At 32.5% G+C, this 9,915-nt stretch overlaps 1 pseudogene across 1 annotated transcript; it reads right to left on the bottom strand.

Annotated features, from left to right (window-relative positions):
- Window positions 1-511: 511 nt before the first annotated feature.
- Window positions 512-9,915, bottom strand: LOC143615012 (CHD3-type chromatin-remodeling factor PICKLE-like; annotated as a pseudogene). Its single transcript, XR_013150393.1, has 30 exons — window positions 9,869-9,915; window positions 8,886-9,032; window positions 8,644-8,781; window positions 8,408-8,562; window positions 8,172-8,333; window positions 7,849-8,093; window positions 7,659-7,754; window positions 7,441-7,577; window positions 7,148-7,354; window positions 6,964-7,071; window positions 6,795-6,845; window positions 6,608-6,707; window positions 6,369-6,511; window positions 5,856-5,953; window positions 5,622-5,760; window positions 5,305-5,541; window positions 5,099-5,221; window positions 4,896-5,005; window positions 4,140-4,221; window positions 3,860-4,049; window positions 3,644-3,788; window positions 3,461-3,566; window positions 3,311-3,385; window positions 3,144-3,205; window positions 2,987-3,063; window positions 2,765-2,895; window positions 2,388-2,679; window positions 2,183-2,318; window positions 2,006-2,079; window positions 512-1,034 (listed from the first exon to the last, which is right to left on the bottom strand). The product of XR_013150393.1 is annotated as a CHD3-type chromatin-remodeling factor PICKLE-like (transcript).

The raw sequence follows: 9,915 nt of genomic DNA, 5'->3' as shown, positions 1-9,915 counted from the left end.
TCAAGTTTGATGGTGTGTGAAGCTCGGAAATGAAATCCTCTACAAATTTACTCTTTTTAATGCTAGTTTACGAGCATTGATTGTTGAGCTTTTATAAGTTTCAAAAATTTATACCAAAACATGTTAGGCCAGCTCACTTGGTAAAAGTTCTCGTTTCTTAGTGGAATACAAAGAGGAAAAAAAACAAATTTTTTTAGAGACTAATTTCTAGAAGTCAAAAATTGAACTTCAAAAAACTCTCATATCAAATTTTTTTAATAAATCAAGTAACTATATATATAAATTAATATGCATGTCCCACAAGCAATAAAACAACATTGTGACACAACACTTGCTTGATTTGCACTCCATAACTTTTAATAGTTGGTCAGATCTATTCATGGATTGACTTTAGAAAAGATTTTGACTTTTATTCTTTTGAAAACCATTTAACTCTTAAAGATTAAGATTTAAGACTAATACTTCTATCATGAATAAATGACATTAACTAGAAGCAAACAAGGACCTCACCTTGAGAGTTGAATGCTTATAATAATAATAAACTCCAATATAACAATAATAGATCCTAAAAATGTTTTAGTTCCTAGGGTCAAAACAAAGTCAACTATCAAACTAACAACATTGGTGGCATCTCATTGAGAAACCTTAATATTAGTAAACTATAACCATTGCACAAAGATCTAGCGTGTATAATAAAGAGTCAACAATTAACATGTTTGATGTCTCTACTCCAAAACGACGACTCCTGGCCCTTGTCCTTCCTGGTTTGACTTATCTTGACCATCCGCATCTTCCATTGCCACATCAGCATTTGCAGTCCCGTTGACCGGACCCTGTTCATGCTGATGTGGACTTGAACTTGCCACGTCACCATTGCTCTTCTCGTTTTTAGTTACGGGAGAGACGATGTTGATGATTTCTTGATGTATTGATTCTAGTGGCTGCAGGTTCGTTTTCAGCTTTGAATTTGCAGGTTTGTTGGCTAAATATGTTTCAACTGAATCAACCGCATTTTCCTCGCATATCTTGCACATCTACAAATTTAATTCCACAAGATATTATATATGATGGCAAACACTATCATCAACTTTGAAAGTTGAGTATGTAACAAAAATATAAAATATAACACAGGTTGACCCATTTCCACATTGTATATTAATCGTTTGACTTGTTACTAGGGGTGTAAAACGAGACATTCCGCTTGTTAGCTACTTGAGATCGGTCCGCTAAAAGCTTGAAACAAGCTGAGCATAAATGAGCCCAAGCGTAAAAATAAGCTTGTGTAATAAATGGGCCTGGGCTTCACTTTTCGAGCTCTTCATATAAATTTTTTTAATATGTTATATACATATATATAATAATAAAAATAATAGTTATTAACTTATTATATATCAAATTGTAAAAAGTAATATATATTATTTTAGAAAAAAGAAGAGTTAGAATATATACAAGATAATAATTGTAAACATATATAAATTATTTAAGAAATAACAAACGAGCCGAGCTTGAAAACTACTAACGAGCCTATCTCAAAAGGAGCCGCGCTCGAGCTTTAGAAACAGAGCTCGAAACAAGACACGCTCGAGCTCATGTAAGTTATACAAACTAAGCTCGAGCTAGCTATGTGTTATTACAGCTTTGGTTTTACCATCATGCTCTCTCCAAAATTTCAACAATTTTTGTTATAACAACGTCATCAAATTTATCTTAAGGAAATAATTAGGGGTGTTAACGAAACAAGCTGAGTCGAGCCCGAGCTCAGCTAGTTTCATTAACACTCCTACTTGTTACCTTTTTATATAAATTTTTATGACTTTATTATAACCAAAATTGTTAGAAATTTTGATGAAATCCAGATTTAAACAAAAACACCTATGACTTTTGACGAGTCAATGTACATTTCCTTTTTGAATATTTGACTTGCTTTAGCATGATAACGAAATACAAAAATCTCACATTTAAATTTATTTCACCATAAAGTTAAAACATTAAATTAAATAACTACCTCGTTATAAAGGCGGGCCATTGCCAAACAATCTGGTTTATCATTACAAGCAGATGCTGATATTTCTTCTGCAGCTGTACAAACACACAAATAAGTAAAGATTAGACTATTTATCAACATAATGAATAAAATGTAAATTATTTCCATCAATTTATCTGAAACTATTTCGATGCTTACAGATAAGTTCAAGTTTAGGCAGTTGACCGATCATCCGTGTCAAACTTTCATTTTGACTTGCGGTTGGTGGTCTCTCCACAGCCTTTTGTTCAGTCTCCATATCATCACTTCGAATCCCATTCTGTTTATCATCACCCTGTATACATGTACTCACAATTACAAAAAGTTGCAAAAAATAACGTCAAACGTGTAAAAGCCGACTTACAAAGTATTCTTTTTGGTATTCAGCATTAAGTCCTTTTTCGAGTAATATGACACGTTTTTTAACGAACTCAACCACTCTCCTCTGCATTTCTCTAAAGTGATACAATGCATTATTCGAAGCAGCAATATCTTGTGCTTGACCACCAGAAGCTGGTGGTTGACCGTCAACACTGCCGCCAGCAGCAGCGGCGGGGAACTGAGGCTGAGAAGGGAGATTGAATTCTTGACAGATGACTTCTTGAATCCTTAAATCCTTGTCATCAACAATAGCTTGCCATCTTCCATAACCATGCCTGTATAAAAAAAGTAAAAACATATATAACAATAATAAAAATCACAAAATATAACTTAATTATTGCAAAGATCAAGAAAAATTACTTTAACACAGCACGAAGTAGGGTCCGATCGTGTTCTTCCTTCCAGAACTTTAAACCTCTTAATCCCGGATATCGATATATTATGTCGTCTGTAAAAAGTGGAGCCGATTGATTTTCTGAAGTATTTGTCACCTAAAAAATTAAGATGATGAAATTTAGATAAGATAATTACATAAAAGACACAAAACTAAAAGACAATTGTTACTTGACAGCTGGCACTTACTTTCTCTCTTACAAGAAGCAAGACCGCAATCCTGACGAGTACATCCTCAATTCTTAACCCTTCTTTCGGTACACCATCTGCAATTAAAATACTTGATATTAAAAAAGAGACTAAATTACACAAATAAACACGGGTCTGATAGAAAATAATAAATCACCTGAAAAAGTTGCAGCATCTGTAATATCTTCTGAAATGTGTGACAAGAAGAGAGTTCCATAACTGCAGGCCCATAATAAACCAAAAGAGAAAACACAAAGCAGTCACTTTTTAATATCTCACTAACAATTTTGAGTTAATAAGATAATAAACGAATTTCTGACTTACACTTTAATTTCTTCATAACTCTTCTGCTTCAAGCGTGAAGTAAACTCAGTCCAATCAAAGTCTCCAACACCAAATCTGCAATATATTTTACATATTTAGTACTGACACAATAATTATTTATTTTTTTACTTTAACAAATACAAAACTGACCTCATCAAGATTTGAACAAATTGGGCACGTTGACTTTGATTAAATCCAAGTACTCTGAAGGCTCTCCCTTCACCTTCCATAAGTGGAAGTAGCTCAACATTATCAACTGTAAAACGAACATGTTACAACCTAATAAGGATATACCACTCATTGAAACAAAAATAAAATAAATGTAATATTTACCACGTGTTTTCTTCCTGTAAGGCTTTTTGGTGGGTGCTAATCCAGCTGAATTTTCACCATCAGATAATTCCGCTTCATAATTATCATCCGCATCAGAACTTACATCTTCTAATCCAGCAAGATCATCATCTTCAACAGATACCATCTGAAAATACAAAAGTAACAAATAAATGTCTGCTAGTTATCTTATATTATTAATATTTTGATATTAGATACCTGTTTACGGCTTCTTTTTCCTTTACCCATAGAATTAAATTCTTCAACTTTGTGAACTTCATATCTGTCTTTTAACAATTCTTCCAATAACTTGATCTTTCTATAGCTGCACTTTTATTCTCTGCTAACGGTTCTTGCATTTCTTCTTCATTCTTGACTCTGCTTCATCAATGTACTCAAAGTTTGCCACCTAATTAATTATATAAAAGAAAATGAAGTTATGATTTGATTTCTAAACATAAATCATCTATCTCAAAGAATTATCAAATGCCTCACAAACCTTAAATGCTTTCAAAAAGCCATCTTCTTCTGCATCAACCATTGCAGAGTTTTCTTCTTCAGTATAATCACGGTTAAGTAATCTGTCAATATTTATAAAGTTAATAAACCATTAAGAATGTAATCATAAATGAATGCAGGGTTTTTTTTGCGTAAAATATCAACGCACTTATGCACGTGTCCCATTTTAGTGTCATGTGTTTTTTACTTTTTTTGTGTACATCTTGTTATTAGAAGTTTATGTACCATTTGGGTCACGAGTCATTTTGTAAGTGGTAAATTTAATATTTATTAAAAAAAATTAAAGGACAGTCGTTAAACTTGTTAATAAACCCTATGTACTTTTGCATAATTCACACATAGGTAGACATTATTTTTGAATGATTGAATCCCAGGACTTATATGAAATATTAAAAAGTCCTTGTGATAAGTTTAAAGACTCGATGCTGTGAAGTACAGTTATCTTTTTGTTACTTCTAAAAATATCAAAGATTTAAGTCATGTAAAAAAGGACTACTATAAGACTTTGAAATTCTATAAGTTGAATGATTTAATCATCCATTTAAGATTTTTTTTAATTAACTGCAATAATTGGACATTTTTATTACATAAATCAAGCATTTTTATATAAAAATTACGATTTATGACAGCTGTTTTTTTGTTATCTTCTATTGACTCAGTTGTACAAGAAAAATACAATGATTAAATTAGGAACACTGAAAAGTACTTTATAGTTTATGAATATAAAAATATTTACCTATCTATTGCAGCATCATCATAATGAATTTGTCTTGATTTCATTGCCTCATCATTCTCATCAGCAAATAATTCCTTTGAGCCATATCTTATAATATCATCCAGTTCTTCCTACATTGTAAAAAAGCCATAACATAATTAGATATCTCATTTTTTTACGACTCCGGTATGTTTCTTTAAGATGTTTCCAGATGCAAATTGTACCTGGTTGATGTTTTGATTTTTAAGCTTGCCAACAACCAAATGTTCTAAAACCATCTTCTTTTTGGTCATCTCCATCATCCTTTCTTCAATTGTGCCTCTTGTTATCAGTCTAAATATCATCACCTGCAAAATGGTAGATCACAATATTCATACAAACATGCTAAAGATGACAAGTGTCAACCGAACCCATTTTGACCACATCTAACCTTGTTTTTCTGTCCAAGACGATGAGCACGGGCCATGGCTTGTAAATCAGCATGTGGGTTCCAATCACTGTCATAGATAATAACCGTGTCTGCAGTGGCAAGATTTATACCAAGACCACCGGCTCTAGTAGACAACAAAAAGCAAAATCTAGAAGAACCCGCGGCGTTAAACCTATCAATTCGAACTTGTCGTTCACCACCACTAACTTTTCCATCAATCCGTTCATATAGCCATTTCTGAAGCACATATAAAAAGTCAGACCAAAGTCAAAATAAAAGTTCAAAATGAAAAGTCAAAACCAGTTGACCCTTCATACCTTGTTATTGCAATAATCTTCTAGCAAATCCAACATGTGCTGAAACTGCGTGTATATCAAAACCCGGTGCCCTTGCTCTTTCAGCTTCACCATCATTTTGTCCAAAAGCTGTAATTTCCCAGAAGCTTCCAATAGTTGACTGACAGGTGGAAATTGACAGTATGAGCAATCACTAATAGTATAGAGAAAAAAAAATATCTAAAAAGAGGTAATAAAAATAAAGCTATATAATACCTGTAGAACTCATTGGTGTCTTCTGGTTCAACTCCCTCCAACATGAAAGGGTGACAACAAAGCTTACGCAGTTCCATGACCACATTAATAAGAGAGATCTGAATTTATAGCAAAGATTATCAAAATTAGTTTTTGTTAACTCAAAGTATAACTTGAAATTAAAGGTGTACATGGGTACGTTTTAGGCTCAAACCAACCGAAAACAAATTTGGTTTTTAGGTTTTAGAGATCGCTTGGCTTCGGTTTTTACGATTTCTGTTTTCACAATGGTTTCAATTGAATTCCTAACGTTTTTGTTAACTATTTAATTATTACACATCTCGACCTAAAATTTTGCACTATACTAATTATTAATTTCTTATACATTTCTTAAGATTCTAAAATAAAAACGATAAATCATGAATTCGACGACACAAATCGGTGTTTGGCACATGCAAAACCAAAATCGAACCGGAAATTAGCCTACTTGTAATTATAGGTTTAAGCATTGAAAAAGAAAGCTTAAAAACTCACCTGAGCACCACCACGGCGAGTTAATAACTGATAATTACGAGTTAAAATAGCTTTGTAATACTCTTTCTGTTTGCTACTTAATTCCACACGCAAAATGAGCTCCTTTTTGGGTGGTAGTTTCTTCATCACATCTTTCTTCACTCCTGCCATTTGTACACCCAAAAGATCATATAAGTATTTTACATAATCTTATAAATTTTAACTGAAATAAAAAAAATATATATATATCGTGCACATACTTCTTAGAAGATGTGGGGCCAACATCTTATGTAGCCTTGAAACCTGCTCTTCTTGATTAATATCCTTGAACTCTTCTTGAAACTCCTCCAAACTTGCAAACTGTAAACATTTACAGTTGTTTACATCTCACTATGCAATAACAGTTGGTGCTAAAAAAATTGCAGTAAAATCGTAAAAAAAACTAACCTTTCCAGCATCAAGAAAGTGCATAAGCATGAAAAGCTCATCCAAATTGTTCTGAAAAGCATTTCGATTCACAAAAAAATATAAATATATTAAAAGGGTGAAAATAAGTGACAATGTATAAATAAGTAACAAACTTTATCCAACAATTACATAAATATAACATAATAACCTGAAGAGGGGTTCCAGTCAATAATGTTCGATGTCGGGTATTAAACTGCTTCAATGAAGAAAATAATTTTGAATCTTTATTTTTAAGACGATGGCCTTCGTCCACTATCTACACGAATTATACAGAAGTTAGCAAAAAAACATGTAAATGCATAAGAACATGCAAAGTCAAAATAAGAAGGTACCATTGTCTCCCAATCAATTGCCTTCAGCGACCCGTTATCTATGTTAATCATTTCATAAGAAGTCAACAACACATCAAACTTTATCCTTTCTTGCTTACTCTCACCACTCCCATGTTTCTTCTTTTTGTCTTTTTTTTGAGACCTCGGGAAATAAAATTCAAATTCTCTTATGACAGCACGAGCAGCAGCCGTTCCAACATACATAACCTGCAGTGGTAAATACATAAGTATACCGAAGTAATAAACTCAACCAAAACACAAAGATTTATAAGTTCTAGGATTTTGCAACTTACAACATTCATATGTGGCGCCCACGTGGCAAATTCACGTTCCCAGTTCCTTAAAGTAGACAGCGGTGCTACAACTAAATGAGGGGAGACGTTCTCTTCATATAAAGATGCCAAAAAAGCAATACTTTGTATCGTTTTCCCTAAATTTAAACATATATAGGTAAAAAGTTACTTTTTTAACATATAGAAAGACAAGCTTTATAAGAACAACGAAAAATTACCAAGACCCATTTCGTCTGCAAGTATCACATGTGTTTGTTTAGACCATGAAAACCGCAAGAAATTCAATCCTTCAAGCTGGTACGGATGAAGCTCACCTAAAAATTATAATTACACAAAATTATAAGATTTGTCAAATTATTCAACATAAAAAAAAAACAGAAGCAAGAAATAAAATATATATTTTGATACCTCCAGGAAGAAACTCAGGACTTTTTTCAAACTGTTGAAATTCCTTTGATTTGTTTTTTAAATCAAACCCGTCACGAATGCTGGCTTTTTGTTTCTTTAGTTTCCGATGACGAGACTGTAGTCTATTAAAATTCTCAATTTGTTGTTGGAATGATGAGATATCCGATTCAGATTCCCAATAACATTCATCATAGTTAAGTCCTACCCATTTCACATAATATTCCTTTTCCTCACCCTCTTCTTGCCTGATTCATAAAAAATGAATATTACTTATTATATATCAGATAACCCTAAAAAATCAATTTTTTTTTCTAAAACTGCACCTGCACGCAAGAACACGGTCAACCATTGTATATTCAGGCCTTATTGGGACAAAATCATCTTCTGAGCTGTTGCCGACAGGCATTTGTTTGCGAAAGTTGTTAACTTTTGTCCTTAAACGAGGCAGTTCCTTGTAAGCTTTTATAAACTCTTTTTCTGGTACCCTAAAATACAAAAAACAAACTCTAAATTACCTAAAAGAAAATCTAAATTACCTAGTTTGTAACAGAATAGCTACCATGTGCAATGAAGATAAGATAATCCTTTCCATTTAACAAGATATTGTTTCACAAATATCTGTTTTGAACCAAGTTTGGAAGCATCACTATCATCAGCGACCGTAGGCCTCATTTCACAGTCAAGAATCTTTTCTATATCATTTAAAGGATTAACCTGCAGATAAAAGTTTAGAATTAAAATCAAAAGTAGCATGTAATGTCATATATATAGTTGTAGTTCATAACTTAAACATACACATTTGGGACATCTCCATGAGGTGGGAAGAGGAGCTTTTAGAGGTGGTAATAAACACTTCGGGTGGTATTCATAAGTGCACGTTTCACAAACAAGCAGATTCCCAGATTCACCACAAGCGTTACATGAATCCTCTTTCTGCCCATATTTAACCAAATGATTGTTTTACCATCTTTAAGTGCAATATATATCTATCATGCCAAATCTAGGACGTTATTCGAGTTTATAAAGATGGAAAGTACCGCATCATCTCTGACAATTTTCTCAATATTTTCTGACTTTTTGGATTTACCGAACACGAGGTCAGACTCATCATCAGATTCATCCAAACTATAGCGAGGCCTTGAATCAGATCTAACACGAAGCCTCTCAACTAAACTACTCATCTTCTGCAACACAACCAACAAACTTATTATCATTCATTAAAAATTAAAAGGTGCATATCATAACAACTAGTTACTGTTCATTCCATTTCAACAGAATAAAAAACAAGATAATGCACAATGATGTAACCCTAATAAGTTACTTTAAATCCATCCAAAACAAAATTTTAATGAAACCATAACACATCAAACAAAAAGATCACAATAGACCAATAATGAACCCTATAATTCATCACATTCATAACATGTTTCATAAAATATTAAAAAAATCTAAACTTTATGCAATTAAGGTATCAAATACCAACTTTAGGAACCCTAATATATCAAACAGAAGATCACAATAAACCAAAAAAAAAAAACCCAAATTCATCAAATGCACACCATATTTCAAAAAAATATTATAAAAATCTAAACTTTAACATCAAACTAGACACAAATTCATGCAATTGAACATTAGGGTTTTATCAAACAACCCTAATTTCACTAACATTCCAATATCCACATATTACATGCATATAATAACTAAAATGTACCTACCTCAAGGTTAATAGCAAAACCCCTCTAACCGGAACTCAAATCAAGCCCCAAATCAAGTCAATTTGAATCAAACACAGATTAGGGTTTTGATCAAATCGATCTGGTAACTTCGTATTAAACTCAAATTAAAGTGATGGGTATTTAGAATTTGAGTACACGGAGCCAAAATCTGCTGTCAATTTGATCAATTGCATGGAATTTGGAGTTAGGGTTTTGATAGAATTTGAAGATGAAGAATGTTTTGTGTGTATGTGTAATAATAATTATAATAAGTAATAATAAGAAGTGGGTAATTGAGAATTGACCTGATGATGACCAGTTTGAAATGTGTGTGCGTGTGTGTGGATTGGAT

Source organism: Bidens hawaiensis, unplaced genomic scaffold (genome assembly GCF_021521415.1).
Source record: "Bidens hawaiensis isolate Kalapana, Puna unplaced genomic scaffold, B.hawaiensis_p1.1 tig00041669_1, whole genome shotgun sequence".
Taxonomy (NCBI): Eukaryota; Viridiplantae; Streptophyta; class Magnoliopsida; order Asterales; family Asteraceae; genus Bidens; species Bidens hawaiensis.
Note: the sequence above shows the minus strand (reverse complement) of the source record. Positions and strands in the feature narration are given on the sequence as shown.